At 46.1% G+C, this 19447-nt stretch overlaps 1 pseudogene; it reads right to left on the minus strand.

Annotated features, from left to right (window-relative positions):
• Positions 1–4522: 4522 nt before the first annotated feature.
• LOC119316881 lies at positions 4523–5772 on the minus strand (annotated as a pseudogene).
• Between the last annotated feature and the right edge of the window lie 13675 nt (positions 5773–19447).

Raw genomic sequence — 19447 nt, forward strand, 5'->3', positions numbered from 1 at the left:
TCATGATCACATGTAGCCAATTTGTAAGTGCTCTTAACAGAGAATTGTCCCATCTTCTCCGGATGCCAAGAGGTAAAATCATCGCGCTGCCTTGGAGACGTTCTGATTTTCAGTATATAATCGATGTCCATCTTCCAAAAATTCTACATGAGTAGCTCCATCCGCCATGCCCCGTGTTCGTCAAGGAAATCAGAAACACGGTTCAGGCGAGATGTACGTTTCGACGTTATGGGGCGAAAGGAGGAAGCCCTTGGGATCCATGGATCCCTCCAGGTCCTGATTGAAGCACCATCCCCTACACGCCAAATAATACCCTTCTTTAGTAAGTCAAGACCATGCAAAATTCCTTTCCAAACTGCCGAGCCGCTATTGGGAAAGACCGTGTCAAGCAAATGCCCCGCAGGAAAATACTTTGCCTTCAACAATCTAGCACATAGGCTATTTGGTGTATCAATGAGGCGCCATGCCTGTTTAGCAAGTAACGCCTGGTTAAAAGCCCTCATATCTCTAAAACCCATGCCTCCCATAGCTTTAGATAATCTCATCTTGTCCCAGCTAAGCCATGCCATCTTACTCTTTCCTTTCTCAATGCCCCACAAGTACTGACGCATCAAGCGGGTAAGCTCATCACAAACAGAAGCTGGGACCTTAAACACACTCATCACATAGGCTGGAATAGCCTGAGCAACAGACTTGATTATGATCTCTTTATTTCCTGAAGACATATATTGCTCACTCCAGTCAGTCAATCTCTTCCTTAATCTTTCTTGAACAGTTTCAAATTTACCTTTATGCATTCTACCCTCCGGCACAGGCAGGCCTAGGTACTTTGGCTCAAAGACCACCTGAGTAATCTCCGGAACTCTCTTTACCTCATCTGCAACCACTGGCAGGCAATGCTCTGAGAACAGGATGGAACACTTTGAGGGATTAATCAACTGACCCGTGGGCGCTGAAAAGTGCTCAACAAACCCTTCACCAGATGTGCCTGCTGTTCTGAAGCTTGGAAGAACAAGAGTGAATCATCTGCAAATAGCAGATGAGAAATCTCTGGAGCAGATCTACATATTTTTACCCCTTTCAGACCGTCCTCTGCCATAGATTTATTGATCAAAGCTGAAAGTGCATCGGCAATGAAGAGGAAAAGGAAGGGGAATAATGCATCACCTTGTCGTAAGCCTCTTGATGGAGTAAAGGACTCTAGAATCTTACCATTGAACTTCACTGAGTACTTAACCGAAGTAACACATGCCATGACTCATGAAACCCAATTCCGTGAGAATCCCCACTTAAGAAGAGCCCTCTCCAAAAACACCCAATCCACTCTATCATACGCTTTGGAAAGATCGTGCTGGTAAGCACACAGAGCGGGAGAAGTTTCCTTCAACGACTGAATATAATGAATACACTCGAAGGCAATTATCGAGTTATCAGTAATAAGCCTACCCGGCACAAAGGCACTTTGATTATCAGAAATAAGCTCCCCTAGGATGGGTCGCAATCTGTTCACATGCATTTTGACACAATTTTGTACACCACATTGCAAAGGCTTATTGGCCGAAAATCCTTTAGATCGAGTGGATGTAGAACTTTAGGAATCAACACAATAGCCGCATCATTCACCCCGTCTGGCATAATTCCATTAGCAAAAAATTCTTGGACTGCCGCTATAATCTCTGTCTTTAGCACCCCCCCCCCCAATTCCGCTGGTAAAACCGGCCCGGCAGACCATCAACTCCCGGAGTCTTAAGGGGCCCTATTTGGAACAGTGCATCGGATATTTCCTTCTCAGAAAATGGCGCACTCAAACCTTCATTCACCTCTGGGGTAACTTTCGGTATAATGCAATCCAGTACCACATCAGGATTCAGTGTTGGATCCTTTGTGTACACTTCCTTGAAATATGAACTCGCCATCCTTTCCATCTCGGACGGCACCGTGCACCAAGTTCCATTGCTCGTCCGCAGGCGCTGAATATAGTTTCGTCTCGCTCTCCACATAGCTCTACGGTGCAGGTACTTGGAGTTTCGTTTGCCCTCCTTGAGCCACGTAATACGCGCCCATTGGAGCCACATCATCTCCTCTCTATAGAGGAGTTCGTCAAGCTCGTTCATCTTTCCACGAATAAGAGCCCAATCTGCCCCTGCCAGTTGGAGATCGGCTAGTTGGCTTCTTACGTTTTGATATCCTTTAATACATTGCCAAAATTTGCCTTACTCCACGTTTTCAAGTCCTTCATAAGCTGCTTCAGGGACGCAGCCACCGAACCCAACCCACTGGCAGGCTTGTTCTGTGACCAAGAATTCGCCACCACCTCTGGTAGACCCGGATGGTGTTCCCACATAATTTCGTATCGCGTTGCCCGACCTTGTTGTTTGATCCTCTTACCTCCATCCAGTTGTATAAGGAGAGGGCTGTGATCAGAACAAGGAGATACCAAGTGACTCACTTTGGTTGCAGGGAAGATGTTGCGCCAGGCCTCGTCCGCGCACGCACGGTCTAGCCTTACTTGAGCATTCCTGTCACCGTCCTGCCCATTATTATATGTGTATGGAAACCCGGTGAAGCCCAAGTCCTCGAGTTCACACAACAACAAGCAGTCCCTAAATGCCAACATTTGTGTTTCTGATTGCAGGGTCCTGGAGAGATGCTCATGCTGCCACATAGCTTCGTAATAATCTCCACATACAAACCACGGGTCCTGCAAGATAGCACGAAGCCTAGTCAAATGATTCCACATAGATTGCCGGTTTTCAACTCTAGGCCCGCCATAAACAAAAGTTCCTCTCCACGAGTTTCCTCCACCCACATCCTCAACGTGCACATCGATATACCGACAACATGCGTCCAAAACTGTCACCTTAAGAGATTCATCCCAAAACAGAGCCAAACCACCGCTCCTTCCATTACTACTGACACCGTGGAAACCTTTTAGGCCTAGCCTCCACTTGAGCTTCTCCATCTTAACGACATCTTGCCTAGTCTCACTTAAAAAGACTAGTTTTGGGAAATTGGCTTTGGTGAGGGCCAACACCTCGAACTGTCCGGCGGTCCCCCCTCCCGGCAGTTCCAAGCTAGTATATTCATTGCGTCCGGCGGTCCTCCTCGAGGGAGGCCGCTGATATCTTATCTTCGCTGTCCTTGGAGAGTTTCACACACTTACTACTCGAGCTATTGCTCGTAGGCGAGTTAGGCTCCTTGCAATCAATGCCGCTACCATCAGTGATAGTCAGCAACAATTTTGGCTATCCTGAAGCAACAGTTTCAAGCCCATCCGCATCCATGTTTAACCTCTTCTTGGGATCCTTGTCCACTTCCATCCTTTCCTTAGCAATCTTTACCGGGCTTGAAGCCGTGTCCAAGGTCTCTGGATCAACCCTCTCACGATCGGGGTTAGTTTGAGCAGCGTGACCTCCTCTCTTCCCCGGTGATGAGCGTGACCCGGACATATTGCCAGGGTTTGATTCTGCCCTGGGCTTATTGGGTGCATCTGCATACATCCAGTCTCCATATTTGAGCTTCTTCTCATCATGGATCCCTAGTCCACACTCCTTATGCTCATGACCAACAAGGCCACACATCTTGCAAAACCTGGCTAGTTTTTCATACCAGACCAGATACACCTGCCGTTCCTTTGCTCGAATGATACTAACAAATTTCGTAAGAGGTTGTTGGATGCCATGATTCACACGCACCCTTATGAAATCCCCCCTAGTGTTTCCGTTCAGGCGCATCTCCATAATATCGCCTGCCCCCTTTAACAGCTTCTCCACAATGTTCTTCTTGCAATAAGGGTCAGGTAACTTGTGAATTTGGAGCCAGATCGGCATATGAACGAAGCTTACATCCTCCGCTCTACTGAACCCATCATATGGGCACATCAACACCGCCTAGTTGCGGAACAGCCATGGGCCCTGCATCATCATGCACTCCCAGTCTCCCAAGCATGATGCCTGGACGACAAACCGATTTGGGCCAACAGGCCGAAACCTCACGTGTTGCGCCGGGTTCCACGCCGCTCGCATATCCCTGTAAAACACATATTGGCTGAAATTTTTGTCGGTGTGAACCCTAGCCAGGGCGAGCCACCAGACGCTTTCTTTAATCTCACGATCATCCTCATCAATATCTACATCCTCAAACTCCTCCTCGTTGAGATCCAACTGGTCGAAGCAGTTTTCCAAGTCCGATTTGGCGGCCACCACGCCGCCACCGCTCGCAACAGAGTTGGCATCCGAAGTGGACGCCATCAGGGGAACGATCTAGGGACTCCGCCTAGAAGACGACGGAGCGCGCAGATCAGACGATCGGTCGAGGCAGGGGTAGACTCGGAGGCGATCGCAATCGCCTACGAGGATAGAAACCCTACCAGTAGCGTAGGGGAAAAGATATTTTCTACTTTATCTTTGTCCATTGTCTTTTGCATGTTTGAATTTGTTTTTCATTAACTTGAAAATTATTCATTTATTGGCGTCACTACAGCTACATCAGTCGGTCATAATAAACATCCTAAGAATTCCATCTAGCAAATATGGCGCAGCGGGGTGTCGGCTAACGGCCCGTCCAGCACCCCGTCGGAGACAATCTTGTACGCTTTCTCCGTCATGTGCAGGCCGTCCCAGCTGGCGAACCCGTCGGGGCTGCCCCACAGCTTCGTCTGGTTGTTGCACGCCCCGCCGGTGTGGTACGGCCCGTTGCCGTTGCAGCACGCCACGAGCGGGTCGGCGATGCCGTACGCCTGCGGCTTCTGGACGAACTGCATGGCGGCGCCGTAGTAGTCAGCGTAGACGACCTTGACGCCAGGGTTCTGCGACCGGAGCCGGGCGAGCTCCTGCCGGAGCACCTGGTTGTGCTTCTGGGAGAATTCGTTGTACCACTTGAGGCAGTGGAGCTCGTCGTAGTCGGCCTTGACGTTGCTCTGGTGGGCGCCCAGGTACGCCGGCAAGCACCCGATGGGGAAGTTGCCAGGGACGACGGTGTCCTGGCGCCGAGGTTGATCACCTCCTGCACGGCGGCGCCGATGCGGGCGACCACGTCGGGCAGGTACTTCTCCGGCGTTTCACGGGGTCTCCGGCGGTCACTGAACCAGAAGTTGTAGTCGTTCCCGCCGATCTCGCCCATCAGCACCAAATGATGTACAGATCTACTGAACCTCATGAAATTGACGACGCATGCATGCATGCACGTGCATATACTATACAGTATGTTGCTTACTGTTCCCGGGAGCGATGCGCGCGAGGATCTTCTTGAAGGATGCGAGCTGCCGGTCGAGGTTGGAAGGCGCGTTCATCGTGAAGTTGTATTTGGTCTTGTAGTACTCCAGCGGAAGTGCGATGGCGCCCCCCACGGCGAAGTTGGCGCCGGTGGGGAACTGCCCGGTCGTCTCCTCCGGGATGCTCGGCGGCAGCAGCGGCAGACCGAACGCCTCCGCTGAAAACATACAGATATAACATAAGCACCCCTCGCTTTAACTACAAGAATAATCGATGATGGCGGCGGCGGCTGACCGTAGAAGTCGACGACGACACGGCCGTCGGTGATGCGGCCGGTGGGGTGCTTGAAGAAGGTCATGCCGTAGGGGAGCTCCTTGATTGGCGACGCCCTGTTGCCGACGGAGTATAACAAGTTGCCGGTGTCGATGAGGGAGTCACCGAACGCGAAGATGCGCTTGTAGCTGCAGCCGCACAGCGCCACGTCGGTGTTGAGAAGCGCCACGACGGAGATGGCGAGGATGACAGTGGACACGCCGGAGGAGCACCTGCGACTCCCCATCTCTTCTCTGAAAATCAAGTATGTTTACTACATCGATTTACAGTTAATTTTGGTGTCCTTTTATAGAACTTCATGGGGTATGTGGGAGACATATATGGATAAATGCATATCAGTGTGTGTGTGTGTCAATCAAGGATTACGTAATTAAGGCGGAGGTATATACTTTTTTATTTATCGTCGGAGGTATATACTGGAGTACATGAGGTGAATCATATAAAAGGTTGATTTAATTCTATATATGAGAAGATATGGTTTTTATGGCCTTTTTTTGCGGGAAGTTTTTATGGCATTGCTGGTCCATCGTCCATGCATGGGCCGGCTCTAGTTTTTGGTGACAAAAAAAGGAGAAAGCTAATCTCTTGTCTAAAATAAAATGTTCTCTTATTAGCTCTTCAAATTATTATTTTTGAACACAATACAGACACACATATACTCACCCCATGAACATACACACGCATACTCGAAGATACTAAATCCAAAAATAATGCGAGCACAGGACTTAAACCCTGATGGACCGAGGATACCATTGTCCCTCTAACCATCCAACCACAAGTTCGATCGCTCTTCAAATTATTTAGTGGTGGCAAAGAAAGTGTTCAAATTTCCCTAAAAGTGTTTCTATATTGGAAAACGTTTCACGCCGACCGGTCGGCTCCCTCGCACGTGCACTGGCTATTGGGGCCCATGCACCGCTCAACCACACACAGCCTTATCCCCTCCTCCTTTTCCCCTCTTCCATCCACATCTCTCTCGCGGTGCCAACCGCAAACAAAAGTCCTTTCCTTGTTGTGCGCTCTAGCACCTTTGCTTTCTTGCCGCGTGCTCGAGCACCTCTATTGTCTCAGTTCCTTCCTCCACACCCTGCTGACGTACACACACATATTCCCTTCGTTCTTAAATATTTGTCTTTCTAGAGATTTCATCAAGTGACTACATACGAAGCGAAATAAGTGAATCTACACTCTAAAATATGTCTATATACATCCGTATATGGTAGTCTATTTAAAATCTTTAAAACGACAAATATTTAGGAAGGGGGGAGTAGATGGCTACACAGATCCGACCATGGAGTGTCGTCCTCTGGGCACCTGTGCACCGGTCTCCTCCATGAGACATGACCACGGGGGAGGAGGGGAAGGGAGTGTGCTGCAACGGAGCTCACACCGGTGTTGGTGGCGATGTACCTCCTGCGCCGCGTGTTGGAGACGATGACCACAAGATTGGAGGCGGTGGTGACAAAGTGCTGCAACCAATACCCACCGGTGTACTGAAGTTCTATCTGAATTAATCTCTCTCAAACCAAATCTCCTCCTACTACAAGAAACTAAGCTGTCCGCCCCTTCTCCACTGAAACTAAGATCCTTTCTCCCAACGTTTCTTGATGATGCTAGTTTTTTACCAGCTTCTGGCACAGCTGGGGGGCTTCTCACAGCTGTCTCTACAAATTCCTTATCAATTCAATCACATGTTAATCACTCGTTCTGCTCCTCTGTTACGCTACAATCACTCGTTTGTCCGTTTCCCTTCATGGTTACTAACGTATATGCACCAACTGCGCGATCTCTCAAAAGTGTTTTCTTGGACGAATTAAAAAGTATTGCTCCTCCGGATAATACTCCGTGGTTAGTCATAGGTGATTTCAACTTGATTCGCTTCCCCCATGAGAAAAATAATTCCAATTTTCGACACTTAGAGGCATCGCTTTTCAATGACACTCTGGATCATCTCGCTCTGCTGGAATTACCTCTGCTTGATAGGCAGTTCACCTGGTCGAATAACCAAGAATCACCTGTACTAGAACGCCTCGATCGTGCTTTCTTCAACTTAGCCTGGAACAATTCTTTTCCAAACTGCTCACTTACCTCCCTGCCACGCCTCACTTCTGACCACGTTCCACTGGTTGTTTCCATAGCTACCTCCATCCCTCGCTCCGGCCTCTTTCGATTTAAACGCTCCTGGGCTCTGCACCTGGCCTGCCGACGTATTATAACCCAGTCTGCCGTTCAGTACCTTAGCTCCAGCCCATCCACTTCTGCCAATCTGGCCCGAATGCTTCAAACTTGCCGCTCGCGCCTAAAGCAATGGGTTAAAACCCTTAGACCCCCTCCAGTAAGGGAACAAAGATGCAAGACTGTTCTTACGCTGCTCGATGCTAAAGAAGAATCTCGCCCCCTCTATGTAGCTGAGGCTTCGCTGCGAACTGTCATAAAGCGCTCCCTTCATCGGGCCATCCACGATCGTATGATGGCAATTAGACAGCGTGCAAAAGTTAAGCGTGCCATCTGGGGGGATGAAAATTCAAAAAAAATCACGTCTCTGCCTCTCAACATTTCCGTAAGAATCAGATCCCTTCGCTTCGCGTTCGAGACCAGGTTTTTGACCCTCATGATCAAAAAGCCACCATCCTGAAAGACTTCTACCACAATCTACTAGGTTGCCCGGCGACTACTTCCTGGAATTTCGATCTATCCAATCTCTACGCTGCTCCGGTGCCTCAACTTCGACATCTTGCTGCCCCTTTCACCTCTGATGAAATAAAACTTGCCTTTTTACACATGAACCCTAACGCCAGCCCAGGTTCGGACGGTTTTGGCCCATGCTTTTACAGATCAAACTGGACTTCCATCAAGCACAATATCACTGCCTTCTTTCATGAGTTCTATAACCTTACGTCCCAAACGGAGCGGTTCAACAGATCCTTCATTGTACTTCTGCCTAAAAAAGACGGTGCCAACACTGCTGATGCCTTTCGCCCTATCTCCTTGCAGAACTGCCCTATCAAAGGCATTGCCAAGCTTCTCACTATCGGCTAAAAACTTTCATTCCTCTCCTGGTTCACGGTGATCAAACAGGCTTTATTTCTGGCAGATGTATTGCTGAAAATTTTATCTACGCCACTGATTCCCTTAACTGCTGCCATAAACGAAAAGCGGCAACAATGGTCCTCAAACTTGATTTCAAGAAAGCGTTTGATTCCATTTCATGGCCCTCTCTCCTAAAATGTTTACGCCATCGAGGTTTTCCGGATCACTTCTGCAACTGGATTGAGGACCTGCTCTCGACTGGTAAAACTGCCGTTATGCTTAACGGAGTCCCTGGAAGTTGGATCCAGTGCAAAAATGGCCTTCGTCAGGGTGACCCCATCTCACCCTATCTGTTCATTATCGTTGCCAATGTACTTCAACAGCTCATCTTGTCCGCTGCCTCTGATCAAGCCAACGAGCTTCACCACCCCGTCTTCCATGACCTCCCGCCCTCCATCCTCCAATATGCTGACGACACTCTCATCATTGCCCACGCTTCCACTACTGCTGCCCCCAAGCTCAAGCAGCTTCTAGATGATTTTGCTCTTGCCACCGGCCTATGTATAAACTTTTCGAAAACCACTTTCGTCCCCATGAATGTCGACGACACAACTGCCTCCTCTATTGCGCAGATTTTTGGTTGCACCACCTCTGGGTTTCCCCAAACTTATCTCGGACTTCCTCTATCTCCAACCAAACTACCCCCTTCGGCTTTCCAACCTCTTATTTCTTCTTTCCGATCTTTCCTTCCTGGCTGGTGCGCAAAACTTCTCAATCGGGCTAGGAGGCTTGTGCTCATCTCCTCTGTTCTGGACTCCCTCTCGACCTACTTTATGTCATTCTTCAAAATTCCGAAAAAGATACTAAAGATGCTGGATGCCATTAGAAGAGCCTTCTTTTGGGCTGCTGAGGAGACATGCACGGGCTCAAAATGTTTGATTGCTTGGAAAAACATTTGCAAACCGAAAATTTATGGTGGTCTAGGCATTAAGAATCTAGCTGTACAAAACGACTGTCTTCTTATGAAGTTTGCCTACAAATACCTCACACATGACGAAAACACTCAACTACCATGGGTTGCCTGGTTAGACAAACAGCACCTATGCAGCCTTTCCCACCTTGCTTCCTGCGAAAACCCTTCCTTCCTAACCAAAATGATCCAAATCAGCTGCAAAACTTGCTACACACCACCTTTGTGCTAACCAATAATGGCCAAAAAACCTTTTTCTGGCTAGACACTTGGCTACTGCCGTCTACTCTTGCAAATGCTTTCCCGTGCCTCTACTCCCACTCCACAAACCTTTTTATCCCAGTGGTTCATATCATGCGAGATGGGATACATGCGAACCTGTCAAACAGGATAACCACAGCCGCCTCGCGCAAGCTCGCTGCCTTGTGCTTGTTGTTACAGGATGTTCAGCTGACGGTTGGGCAGGATGAGCGTTACTTGCTGCATGGACAAAACTACTCCTCCAAAGCTGCCTACAAACTTCTGATGCATGAAGAAAATGAGGATGATCATGCCGACCTAATCTGGAGATCCAGGGCGCCGCATAAACTGAAGTTGTTCGCCTGGCTTCTCTTTAGAGGCCGCCTAAATACTCGGGCAAATCTGTCGTTAAAACAGATGGCTGACTCTGCAACCTGTCCACGATGTGCTGGACCCTCTGAAGACACTACACATTTGTTCATCTCTTGCCCGCGAGCTTTGCAGATTTGGGAGCACCTAGGCCTCTCTCCTACAACCAGGTTTCAAGACCTATGGCTGGTTCCCCAACCACATCATCTAGACGGCAGGGTGTGGCCAGAGGTGCTTCTTGTTGTGCTATGGAAGATTTGGGACTCCGGCAATGCTGCTGTCTTTCGCTCTGAAGACCACTCCTCTCGAACATCTGTTCTGAATATTGTTAACGATTTCGAGTTATTCTCATATCGGTTTAAGGATCATGCTGACAAGGTAGCTGCCACGGCTTGGCTATGCTATCTTACCACACGGCTAGCCGTGCCCTTGTAATCTGTGACATTTGGGCCTTGTTGGCTTCTTGATTAATATATACAGGTGGGGATCCTCTCCCCCGGTGATTCCTCAAAAAAAAACAAGTGCTGGAGACCTGCGGCGACGGGCGTTTCGGATGTTGGAGCTACACCGACAAAGTGCAGGAGATCCGGGCAAGGTTTTTATTTGCTGGAACCAAGGTTTTTTTTGCTGTTGCTAGAACTAACTTCAAATTTTGCTACCATAGTCTTCGAGGTTTTATTGTTACCTACTAAATTTTTTGCTACCACGTTTGCTTAATTGCTGGAACCAGTGTACCAGTTTGCTACCACCATCTTCGATTTTTGCTGGAACAGACCGAAGTTTTGCTGCCATGTCTTCTTTTCATTGGAACCATTGTACCACTTTTGGTACAACTGTTTTGGTTTTTGCTACTACTGCTTTGTCAATTGTTACATCCATTTTCCCATGAGGTTACCGAGACTTGCGATTATGTGTTTTTTGCTGGAACTGCTGTCGATTTTTTTCTACTAAAGGTGTCAACGTTTGCTGCTTTCATGCCCATGCGAAGCAGAGCTGCAACCAAAAACGCCGGCAGCTGCAGCAGGCAGCAGCTGTGCGAGTGTGTTTTTTCAACCAAAGGTGTTGGGAGTGTCGCGAGATTTGCTGGGAAAGGAGAACAAGGCATTTTTTGTTGCAACCCCATCCATGGCGATGGCTATGTTTTTTTGCTGCTAGCAACTACAATATCGCCCCGCTGGCCATGGAGGAGACCTTGCCGGAGCTCGTCTGCTATGGCCATGACAGCGGGGGCATGGAAGCGGTGTGCCGGGAGTAGTGCTCTGCGCGTGGGAGAGTCGGGATTTCCCTTTTTTCGTGAGTGGTGGAGGGAAGAAGATGACGTGAGGGGAAGGGCCAAATCTAACAGATGTATACAAGGGAATCAGGCGGTTGCGCGGTGACCGGCCGGCCTATCGACTGGCGCCTAGCCCTGACCTTATATATTGCAAGTTTTGTATTCCTTGTATACCTCTGTCTGAACAAACCATATAAGTATACGAGTCATCACGCACGGTACACAATGGCTACCGCTATTATCTTGGCTGGGACCGTTTGTGCCTTTTGGGTCAAACTTATATCTCTACTTCTAAAAGAGGAGTTGGTAGTCTTGCCTCACTCCCACTAACTCCTAGGCAAATACTATATTACGCCGTGAGCGTCTTACAGACGATATTTCCCTCAAGTGCGGCCAATTTGGACCTGCCCATTTGACGCGTGCATTAATTCAATCAAATTGGCACTTTTCTAAAATAACATAATGCATTAACTTATTCAAATCAAATAATTAGAAAATCTCAACTAAATCCGAATTTCCTTGCAGTCCACTACTCGTACCTAAACCAAAGTTGGTCGGCCCATTCGACGGCGTGGGCGCATTTTTTTTCTATGTCTCATTTTTTGCTTTGCTTTTTTCTGTTTTATTTTTTTCATGACCAACCTATTATTTTGTGCTTGGCATCTTCACTATTAAAAGGAGTCGCGATAGTGATGGTATGTCGCTATGTCGTTTGTTCGTTCTTTCATCCATCCGTGCCCATAAGAAAATCATCATTCAATCTATCGTGTTCCCGTGACGTAGTTTCTCATAGAAAATAAAGACGTGATCTGATTTTGAATGGATGATGTGATGCATTGCCTAAAAGTAGGGCCGCCTCCCACACCAAACTTCATGACGCCTCCTCCATGTCAATCGTCAAACCGCGTTGTACCTTCTGCCATTCTCCAGCGGAAGTCGTCCCATCCCTGCAAAGCTAACAGACGACCCGCCTCCCGACCACTGGTCCTCTATTATCCCTTGGACGCCTCCCCGCACCTCGCAAGTGTGATATCGTCTTCAACGTATTTATAATTTTGATTGTTCCATGCTATTATATTATCTGTTTTGAATGTTTTATATGCATTAATATGCTATTTTATATGATTTTTGGGACTAACCTATTAACCTAAAGCCCAGTGCCAGTTTCTGTTTTTTCCCTGTTTTAGAGTTTCGCAGAAAAGGAATACCAAACGGAATAAAACTTTTGCGATGATTTTTCTTGGACCAGAAGACATCCAGAGGACTTGGAGTGCACGTCGGGGAAGCCACAAGCCCACGAGGCAGCCACTAGGACGGAGGGCGCGCCCAGGGGGTAGGACGCGCGCCCCACCCTTGTGGGCCCCTCATGATTCCACCGACCTATTTCATTCGCCTATATATACTCTAACCCAAAACCACCAGGGGAGTCCACCAAAATACTTTTCCACCGCCGCAACCTTCTGTACCTATGAGATCCCATCTAGGGGCCTTTTCCGGCATCCTGCCGGAGGGGGATTCGATCATGGAGGGCTTCTACATCAACACCAATTCCCTTCCGATGAAGCGTGAGTATTTTACCTTAGACCTACGGGTCCATAGCTAGTAGCTAGATGGCTTCTTCTCTCTCTTTGATTCTCAATACCATGTTCTCCTCGATGTTCTTGGAGATCTATTCGATGTAATACTTTTTTGCGGTGTGTTTGTGATGACCCACAAGTATAGGGGATCAATTGTAGATCTTTTCGATAAGTAAGAGTGTCGAACCCAACGAGGAGCAGAAGGAAATGACAAATAGTTTTCAGTAAGGTAGTGTCTGCAAGTGCTGAAATTATAAGTAGCTGGTAGTTTGATAGCAAGATAGTTTGTAACGAGCAAGTAACGATAATAGTAACAAGTATGCAGCAAGGTAGCCCAATACTCTTGAGGCAAAGGACAGGCCAAAATGGTCTCTTATAATAAGCAAAGCGTTCTTGAGGGTACACGAGAATTTCATCTAGTCACTTTCATCATATTGGTTTGATTTGTGTTTGCTACTTTGATAATTTGATATGTGGGTGGACCGGTGCTTAGGTGTTTGATGACCCACAAGTATAGGGGATCTATCGTAGTCCTTTCGATAAGTAAGAGTGTCGAACCCAACGAGGAGCAGAAGGAAATGATAAGCGGTTTTCAGCAAGGTATTCTCTGCAAGTACTGAAATAAGTGGTAACAGATAGTTTTGTGATAAGATAATTTGTAATAAGCAACAAGTAACAAAAGTAAATAAAGTGCAGTAAGGTGGCCCAATCCTTTTTGTAACAAAGGACAAGCCTGGACAAACTCTTATATAAGGAAAAGCGCTCCCGAGGACACATGAGAATATCGTCAAGCTAGTTTTCATCAAGTTCATATGATTCATGTTCGGTACTTTGATAATTTGACATGTGGGTGGACCAGTGCTTGGGTGTTGTTCTTACTTGAACAAGCATCCCACTTATGATTAACCTCTATTGCAAGCATCCGCAACTACAAAAAAAGTATTAAGGTAAATCTAACCATAGCATGAAACATATGGATCCAAATCAGCCCCTTACGAAGCAACGCATAAACTAGGGTTTAAGCTTTTGTCACTCTAGCAACCCATCATCTACTTATTATTTCCCAGTGCCTTCCTCTAGGCCCAAATAATGGTGAAGTGTTATGTAGTCGACGTTCACATAACACCACTAGAGGCTAGACAACATACATCTCATCAAAATATCAAACGAATACCAAATTCACATGACTACTAATAGCAAGACTTCTCCCTTGTCCTCAGGAACAAACGTAACTACTCACAAAGCATAAACATATTCATAATCAGAGGGGTATTAATGTGCATATAGGATCTGAACATATGATCTTCCACCAATTAAACCAACTAGCATCAACTACAAGGAGTAATTAACACTACTAGCACCAATCCCGGACTTGGATACAAGAATTGGATACAAGAGATGGACTAGGGTTTTGAGATGAGATGGTGCTGATGAAGATGTTGATGGAGATTGCCCTCTCCTGATGAGAGGAGCGTTGGTGATGACGATGGCGATGATTTGCCCCCTCCGGGAGGGAAGTTTCCCCGGCAGAATAGCTCTGCCGGAGCCCTAGATTGGTTCCGCCTCGTGGCGGCGAAGTTTCTCCCGAAAGGTTGCTTCTGATTTTTTTCTCGATGAAAGACTTCATATAGCAAAATATGGTCATCGGAGAGCCACCAGGGGGCCCAAGAGGTAGGGGCGTGCCCTAGGGGGGGCGCCCCCACCCTCGTGGATAGGGTGTGGGCCCCCTGGTCTTCATCTTTGGCGAGGATTTTTCATTATTTATTATAAGGTATTCTGTGGAGTTTCAGGACTTTTGGAGTTGTGCAGAATAGGTCTCTAATATTTGCTCCTTTCCAGCCCAGAATTCCAGCTGCCGGCATTCTCCCTTCTTATGTAAACCTTGTAAAATAAGAGAGAATATCCATAAGTATTATGACATAATGTGAAATAACAGCCCATAATGCAATAAATATCAATATAAAAGCATGATGCAAAATGGACGTATCAACTCCCCCAAGCTTAGACCTCGCTTGTCCTCAAGCGAAAGCCGATAACAATAAATATGTCCCCATGTTTAGAGGTAGAGGCGTCGATAAAAATAAAATACGGACATGAGGGCATCATGATTATTCTCATAACAACAACATACATAGATATTGTCATATGATTACTTATGTTCAAGTGATGATCTATTCACAATGCAAAAGTATGAATCAGAAACCTTATTGAGAACCAACAAACTATAACCTCAGTCATTGAAGCAATTGCAATTTATCATAACATCAGAAAGAGTCTTTGTTAGAGCTAAAAAGCAAGTCCACATACTCAACTATCATCTAGTCCTTCATAATTGCTAACACTCGCGCAATACTTGTGGTTACGGAGTTTTAATCGGACATAGAGAAAGATAGGGGCTTATAGTTTTGCCCCACAACCTTTTACCTCAAGGGTAATGTCAACAATAATAACTCATGCCCCCCTACATCCAATTAGATATATATATCAGGTTCTTTCCAACATGTTGGGCTTGCCAAAGGATAAAATGAAAAAGGGAGAGGTGAAGATCACCATGACACTTGCATAATGTAGAAGATAATAATAAAAGATAGGCCCTTCGCAGAGGGAAGCAGAGGTTGCCATGCGCTTTTATGGTTGGATGCACAAAATCTTAATGCGAAAGAACGTCACTTTATATTGCCCCTTGTGATATGAACCTTTATTATGCAGTCCGTCACTTTTATTACTTCCACATCACAAGATCATATAAAACTTATTTCTCCCACACTAATCATACATATTTAGAGCAATTTTTATTGCTTTGCACCGATGACAACTTTCTTGAAGGATCGTACCCAATCCATAGGTAGATATGGTGGACTCTCATGGCAAAACTGGTTTAATGGTATTTGGATGCACAAGTAGTATCTCTACTTGGTGCTGAGAATTTGGCTAGCATGAGGGGGAAAGGCAAGCTCAACATGTTGGATGATCCATGACAACATACTTTATCTCAGATATAAGAAAACATAACCCATTACGTTGTCTTCCTTGTCCAACATCAACTCTTTAGCATGTCATATTTTGATGAGTGCTCCCAATCATAAAAGATGTCAATAATAGTATATTTATATGTGAAACCTCTCTTTCCTTATTACTTCCTATTAATTGCAATGATGACCAAAGCTATGTATGCCGACTCCCAACAACTTTTAATCATCACACTCTTTCTATGTGAAGTCATTACTATCAATAAGATCAATATGAACTTTTGTTTCTTCTTATTCTTTTTCTCTTTTCTTTTATTCACCAAGACCATAGCAAGAAAATCAAGCCCTTGACTCAACACTAATCTTTATTATATAGCTCACGGACTCGATTACATAGAGAGATCATAATGCAAAACTCAAAACTAGATCATGCCATAAACTTTATTCTACTAGATCAAAATACTACTAATAGGATCGAACTAAGGAAAACAGTAAAGATAAGAGTTGTGATTGTGATATGATACCGGGGCACCTTCCCCAAGCTTGGCGGTTGCCAAGGGGAGTGCCCATACCCATGTGATTATGTCTCCTTCTTTGTTGTTGGTGAAATATTCTTGGTGATGATTCCTCTCAGGATACGATTCTCCTCCTCGAGCTTGTTGACTTGCTGCTTGAGGTCCATTGTTTCCTTACGAAGCTTTCCTATGATGGCTAAAGCTCCTTGCACCCAAGGGTGTTCCATAGCTGCGGGAGAACAAGTGACACTCCTCTTCATATTTTCATAAGAAAGAAATATAACATTGGAAGGGATAACCGAGTTTGGAATACCTGAGCTCTGTAGTTCCCCCATCGTGAACCCAGCTCGGAAGCGAGAGGTGACCTCTTGATCCTCCATGGCATCTATCCTCATTAAGTCAGCCTCCATCTCTTCCTCCGTTGCTGGCCCAAAGTGGTCAGGGTCGCTGTTTTCCCTTGGTTCCGGTGCCGGATTAGATACCTCGCTCTCCCCGACTGACTCTTGAGAAGACATCTTGCTCTAATCTGCAGCAGCAACAGCTCGAAACAAAAACAGGGGATATTTGCGTGATACAGGAGTCAAAACCTTCGGGAGAATATATAGTGAATAATTACCGACCAAAATACGTATCTTGCAAGAAAACGGAGTCCGGAAGGCACACGAGGTGCTCACGAGGTAGGGGGCGCGCCCAGGGGGGTAGGGCGCGCCCTCCACCCTCGTGGGGCCCTCATGTCCTTCCCGGACTACTACTTAATTTTCTATTTTTCTAAATATTCCAAAACGGAGAAATATTGCCTTAAAATTGTTTTGGAGTCGGTTTACTTACCGTACCACATACATATTCTTTTTTAGAGTCTGAAACGTTCTGGAAAGTGTCCCTTATGTATTCCTCCGGGGTTACGATTTCAATAATATTGGTTTCAACATTTATGGGATTACCTGAGATATAATGTTTGATTCTTTGACCGTTTACCACCTTCGGATTTGTGCCTTCGAAGTTGTTGATTTTTATGGCACCGGAACGATATACCTCCTCGATAACATAGGGGCCTTCCCATTTAGAGAGAAGTTTACCTGCAAAAAATCTTAAACGAGAGTTGTATAGCAATACATAATCACCTACATTAAACTCATGCTTTTGTATCCTTTTGTCATGCCATCTTAACCATAGCATGAAACATATGGATCCAAATCAGCCCCTTACGAAGCAACACATAAACTAGGGTTTAAGCTTCTGTCACTCTAGCAACCCATCATCTACTTATTACTTCCCAATGCCTTCCTCTAGGCCCAAATAATGGTGAAGTGTTATGTAGTCGACGTTCACATAACACCACTAGAGGCTAGACAACATACATCTCATCAAAATATCGAACGAATACCAAATTCACATGACTACTAATAGCAAGACTTCTCCCTTGTCCTCAGGAACAAACGTAACTACTCACAAAGAATAAACATGTTCATAATCAGAGGGGTATTAATGTGCATATAGGATCTGAACATATGATCTTCCACCAATTAAACCAACTAGCATCAAGTACAAGTAGTAATTAACACTACTAGCAACCTACTAGCACTAATCCCGGACTTGGAGACAAGAATTGGATACAAGAGACGAACTAGGGTTTTGAGATGAGATGGTGCTGATGAAGATGTTGATGGAGATTTCCCTCTCTCGATGAGAGGAGCGTTGGTGATGACGATGGCGATGATTTCCCCCTCCAGGAGGGAAGTTTCCCCGGCAGAACAACTCTGCCGGAGCCCTAGATTGGTTCCACCAAGGTTCCGCCTCGTGGCGGTGGAGTTTCATCCCGAAAGGTTGCTTCTGATTTTCTCTCTCGACGAAAGACTTCATATAGCAGAAGATGGTCATCGGAGAGCCACCAGGGGGCCCACGAGGTAGTGGGCGCGCCCTAGGGGGCGCCCCCACCCTCATGGACAGGGTGTGGGCCCCCTGGTCTTCATCTTTGGCAAGGATTTTTCATTATTTATTATAAGGTATTCCATGGAGTTTTAGGACTTTTGGAGTTGTGCAGAATAGGTCTCTAATAATTGCTCCTTTTCCAGCCCAGAATTCCAGCTGCCGACATTCTCCCTCCTTATGTAAACCTTGTAAAATAAGAGAGAATAGCCATAAGTATTGTGACATTATGTGAAATAACAACCCATAATGCAATAAATATCGATATAAAAGCATGATGCAAAATGGACGTATAAGTGTTGTTCTTACTTGAACAAACCTCTTACTTATGATTAACCCTCCCGAAAGCATCCGCAACTACGAGAAAAGTATTAAGAATAAATACTAACCATAGCATTAAACTCTAGGATCCAATTGGTTACTTACGGAATAGTGCATAAACTGGGGTTTAAGTTTCTGTCACTCTCGCAACCCACCATCTATTTACTACTCCACAATGCATTCCCTTAGGCCCAAATATGGTGAAGTGTCATGTAGTCGATGTTCACATGACACCACTGTCGGATCACGGGTTCCGGCAAACCCTTGAGGTTCGAACACTGTGGTGCGCGTGAAGGTTTTCTCCCTATCGATCCACGCCCTAGCTCTCTAAGATCTTGCGGACGAACTCGACAAACTCACAACACAGAAAGACACAAGATTTATACTGGTTCAGGCCACCGTTGTGGTGTAATACCCTACTCTAGTGTGGTGGTGGTGGATTTCCTCTTGGGCTGATGATGAACAGTACAAGGGGAAGAACAGCCTCCTGAGGTTCAGGTCTTCTTGTGCTTGGTGAACTTGTGTGGGTGAGATGATCTTGGATCCGCTCAGGTCCCTCCTCTACTGTGGTGGCTAGTTCTACTTATATAGGCCATGGTCCTCTCCCCAAATATTGAGTGGGAAGGGTGAAGGAAATATGCCCTAGAGGCAATAATAAAGTTATTATTTATTTCCTTATATCATGATAAATGTTTATTATTCATGCTAGAA

Source organism: Triticum dicoccoides, chromosome 6A, assembly GCF_002162155.2.
Source record: "Triticum dicoccoides isolate Atlit2015 ecotype Zavitan chromosome 6A, WEW_v2.0, whole genome shotgun sequence".
Lineage (NCBI taxonomy): Eukaryota > Viridiplantae > Streptophyta > Magnoliopsida > Poales > Poaceae > Triticum > Triticum dicoccoides.